Source organism: Chiloscyllium plagiosum, unplaced genomic scaffold (assembly GCF_037043375.1).
Source record: "Chiloscyllium plagiosum isolate Xiang-an unplaced genomic scaffold, Cpla_swu_hap1 HiC_scaffold_6, whole genome shotgun sequence".
NCBI classification, from domain to species: domain Eukaryota; kingdom Metazoa; phylum Chordata; class Chondrichthyes; order Orectolobiformes; family Hemiscylliidae; genus Chiloscyllium; species Chiloscyllium plagiosum.
Genome location: NW_028270144.1, coordinates 66,230,578 through 66,235,826, shown reverse-complemented (window position 1 = coordinate 66,235,826; position 5,249 = coordinate 66,230,578).

Genomic DNA, 5,249 nt, shown 5'->3' with positions numbered 1-5,249 from the left:
ATGTTGTAGCACTTGCAGCAATTTTAGAAGCATTTTATCACAGAATCTGTGAGAGGGCAACACAGAGGGCATCACTTTGACAGTTTATTAGATGAAGATGGTTAGGGTTATCTCTATTGCAACAATTTTACCTGTACTGAAGTATTTAAGGCTATCGGTCTACAAATCACTTCTGGTGCAAACATTACTGTTGATATGATCTGCACTATTAAATGCATCACCAAATCCAAGATGCCCTTCAAATCATAAAAGGTGAGAGGTAAAACACATCCTCCATTAATACACATGTAAATTGAGTGTGTAATTTTTCAAGTTAAATACCAAACTTCAGCACGTTTATAATTAGAAGGCTGCGTGATAGGGTGAACTAAGATGTGGTCATTAGTTGATGTTCTCCAGGAAGGTTACTCCAGCTACCTGCAAGACAATAATTTGCCACAAAGCGGTGTCATCTACTCTGTCCTCCACACAGTTTATAAATAAACAAGGACAAGTCCCAGAGTCTATTTTTGTGTATTCCTATTGGATTCTCATACATTTGGAGGAAATTCTTTACAGGCAGCTATGGACTAAGCAGTGAATTTCAATTTGTCAGCTCCTCAAATCAATTTATGAGCAAGTTTCCTGACTTTTCCTTCAAAATGTTAGATCAAATGTATTTTATGGTTATCAAATAAAATAACTCTATTTTACATGATATGTTTTGATACACACTTTTATACATCAAGCAACCTGAGTTATCCTCCTCTGCCTTTGAAATTGTGCCTATGAAGTAGGATTTTGGGACTTTTTACAGCATAGTTTATCATCACAATTTCTTCCACTGTCATGCGGAGTTCTCCTATAGCATTTAATTAATGACAAACAAGCTGTATGTTTACATGTAGGGAGGGACCTTTGAAAAATGATAACATAGCATCTTGGTCTATTAGGGTTTTAACTCAAAATGTTAACTGAAAGATAATCTCTATCTTATTAAAAATCTTAAAGAGATTATTAGCCTTGGTCATTGAAGCTACAGAAATTTTCCATCATTCAATATTTTAATTTTCATCTTACCCTCCAAATTCCCATTGTATTTTGACATTTTATTACTATACTTGCTGATCTATATAGAAGAAAGGGATATCTGCTGAAAACTGGCAGTGCTGTCTGAAGTGTACAGATCAACATCCAAAGACAGATAATTGATTGTGGTTTCATCGAGACAAAGCCATGAGGTTTTGGATGTAGGTTTGCTCACTGAGCTGAAAGGTTCATTTCCAGACATTTCATTACCTTACTAGTTAACATATTCAGTGGACTTTATGCAAAGCAATGCTGAAACTTTCCTGCTTTCTATTTATATGTTTGGGTTTCTTTGGGTTAGTGATGTCATTTCCTTTGGTGATGTCATTTCCTGTGGTGAAGTCACTTACTGTTACCTTTCTCAGGGGGTGGAAGATGGGGTCTAATTTGATGTGTTTGTTGATAGAGTTCTGGTTGGAATGCCATGCTTCTAGGAATTCTCATGCATGTCTTTGTTTGGCTTGTCCTAGGATGGATGTATTGTCCCAGTCAAAGTGGTGTCCTTCCTCATCCGTATGTGAGAATACTAGTGAGAGAGGGTCATGTCTTTTTGTGGCTAGTTTTCTGCCTGTATTTCCAATGTATTGTTTGTTACAGTCCTTGCACGGTATTTTGTAAATGATGTTAGTTTTGCTCATTGTCTGTATAGGGTTTTTCAAGTTCATTAGCTGCTGTTTTAGTGTGTTGGTGGGTTTGTGGGCTACCATGATGCCAAGGGGTCCGAGTAGTCTGGCAGTCATTTCAGAGATGTCTTTGATGTAGGGGAGAGTGGTTAGGGTTTCTGGACGTGTTTTGTCTGCTTGTTTGGGTTTGTTGCTGAGCAGTCAGCGGACTTTGTTTATTGGGTACCCATTCTTTTTTAACTATGGTATAAGTGATTTTTCTCTGCTCTGCGTAGTTCCTTTGTGCTGCAGTGTGTGTTGGCTCATTGAAATAATGAATCAAATCTTCTCAAAACTCGCTAAAGCTATGAGGCAACAGAGTTTGGAACAGAAAATCCTAAAGTTTTCTTTTTCTTTCCTCTAGTCTCCATGATGATAGTTTATATATCCCATCTCCCAACTACATGGTATTCTTAAAACACCTCCCAATTACATATGAGTGTAGGATCAGTTTCTTCAGATCTGGCTTCCTGATGCCTGGTGTTCAGTTCCTAATGACCTAGCCCCTTCCACCAGTTTTGAAGGCCAATGCAGTTGAGACAAAAGCCTCATGTTACTGAAGTTCACAAGGGTGCCTTCCTACCGTCCCATGATATCTAACCCACCTCGAGTCATAAGAGTACAACTGTACAGAAACAGGTCCTTTCAGACCAATTCATCCATGCCAAACAAGTTTCCAAAACTAAATTGGCCCAAGACAACTGCTCATTCTAGATATCAAAGTAATAAGCCTCCTGAAATACCTCCCAACATTTTTAAATATTTCATTAATTAACAAAGTTAAAAAAATCACAACACTAAACTAATTTGGCTACATTTAGCCCATATTTTAAAATTAGTATTCTCTTATTGATTATATTTCCTGTCTACAAAAGCTTCTTGTTCCCATGTTTGATGCGTTAACATATCATCTCATTCAAATGATATGTTAAAATGAGTCAAATCTTCTGGTTTCTGGATCATTGGAAATGGAATGTTTAACTGAAGTTGATTTAAGGGAGCCCTGTGGATGCCCTGACAATCAGACTTACATGGAAGTACCTGAGAAATGGTGATGCCCGATGGGCAATGTGTTTGCTCTCTGAGACACTACAAATGCCCCTCTTTGTCAGCTAAAGAAGGAGACTTTAGACTTTTCCATGATATTTACCTGGATAATTACTCAGGAAATTTTAGACCGATTAAAACCTCATTTAAAGTCTGAAAGACCACCCAAACATTGCCCCTTAAAAATGTTAACCTGATGCTCCAAACTGATGACCACCCTTCTATGCACTGATACCCTGAAAATATCTCTCATGAATTAGAAACCGAATTAGGCATTTCAAACCATTGGGCCTGCTTTGCCAATCAGTATGACTACAGTTGCCCTGTCTGTGTTCCGCATTCCACTTTTCTATTCATTCCCAATAATCATCAATTTTCTTGCAGAACAAGAATTGATCTACTTCCATCTTAAAAATATTCAATGACTACTGCTTCTATGGCCTTCTAAGGCAAAGAATTCCAAAGTCACATGACCCTCTGAGAGAAAAAATTATTTCCTCAATGACCTCCTTTTAATGTCCTAAAAGGGTGACCATTAGTTATAAAACTGTTTCCCCTATTTGGTCTCAAGAGGAAACATCCTTTCCATGTTTGCCTTGTCCATTCCTTGTAAATATCCAATAGATCACACCCTCAGTTTTGTAAACTCCAGGACAAACAAACTAGTCTGTCCAATATTTCCTCATAAGACAACTGCTCATTCTAATTATCAAAGTAATAAGCACCCCAAAATGCCTCCCAACATTTTTAAATATTTCATTAATTAACAAAGTTAAAAATCACACAACACCAGGTTATAGTGCAACAGATTTAATTTGGAAGCATTAGCTTTCAGGGCACTGCTCCTTCATCAGGTGGTTGGCTGGAGTGGTGCTCCAAAAGCTAGTGCTTCCAAATAAACCTGTTTTTTTAATCTTGTCCATCCCAGTCCAATGCTAGCACCTCCAAGTCATTAAATATCAAGACCAAACTGTACACACTACTCAAGATGTGATGTCACTGATCTGCCATATATACAAAACATGACATCCTGACAATTACATGTGGTTCCTCTTACAGTAAACAATAGCATTCCATTTGTTTTCTTACTCTTCTGGTGTATCAACATGGAGGAAATATGGACTGCAGATGCTGGAGAGTCAGAGTCAAAGTGTGGCTCTGGAAAAGCTCCTTCATCAGGAATGGCTTATGCCTGAAACATTGACATTCCCACTTCTCGGATGCGCCTGACCTGCTGTGCTTTTCCAGCGCCACACTGTGACCCTGGTGTATCAACACGTTAACCATGAGAGACTCGCACTAAAACATCTAGATCCTCAACTGTGTCCTCAACTCCACTTCTCTGCCTAAGTCCAAACTCTCTTGAGTCTGAAATCTATTGAAACCTGCTTTAAAAATACTCAACAGCTCTACCTCCACCATTGCAGAACTGTTCTTGGGACTCACAACCCTCTAACAGAAAACCAAGATTCTTCTCTTCTCACTTTTAAATGGAAGACCTCTTACTTTAAAACTGTTCTCTCGAGTTCCAGTTTCTTCCAAAAAAGGATCTATCTTTTCAATATTACTCCTATCGGGTCCTCTCAAGTATCTCATATTTCAATAAAATCAACTCTCATTGTTCTAAACTCCAATAGACACAGGGCCAACCTGTCCAATTTTCCCTCATCATCACCCCAGCGCAGGAATCAGATGAATGAATCTTCCTTGCCTTTCTCACAATGTAATTATTGCTGTATTATGACATAGATTGTAGGCCAGGCAGTCCTGTGACTTTAAGACAGTTCCATGACATCACAACACGTGAAATTCCAGTATAAAAATATTTGACTCACATTCAGTCACTCTGTTTTTGTAAGAGTTAGCGTACTGTCTTCAGCCATTGAGTTATGAATGTCATGTGTAGTAATATTAGTAAGCTCAGAACCAAAGCTATCTGCCTGTGATATTGTCCCTGTATAAATGATTTGTGTTTTGAGTAAATGTCAGAGCATCTATCTCGTCAACATCCCAGCTCTCTGTGACATACATTATGTGGATTAGCATACAGAAAACCACAAAGCACATCAATGAGTCCTTTCTTAAGTAAGGAATCCAAAACTGGATGAACATCAATAAGAAAGAACATACAAATTTGGAGAAGCAGTAGTCTATTCATTCCCTTAAAGCAGTTCTCTCATCTAGTTACAGTTTCAACCCCACCTTCCTGATAACCTACAGAAAAGCAAAAATGCCCAATGTGGAGTATACGTAGCATTCTAGATGTGCTGTTACCAAGGCCTTGCTAGCTAACCAATCCTCTAACCATGTTAGCATGGTACCTTCTGCACCATGGACTTTCCACCCAATTCCTGTTGATCACAGCAGTGCTGTAGCCATTTAAGGTTTCAGAAAAGGTTAATTGTTTGAAAGTGGTCTTTCTGCCCCATGCTCAGTGGGCTGGCCAACTGACTTTTTAATCTTAATATTTTT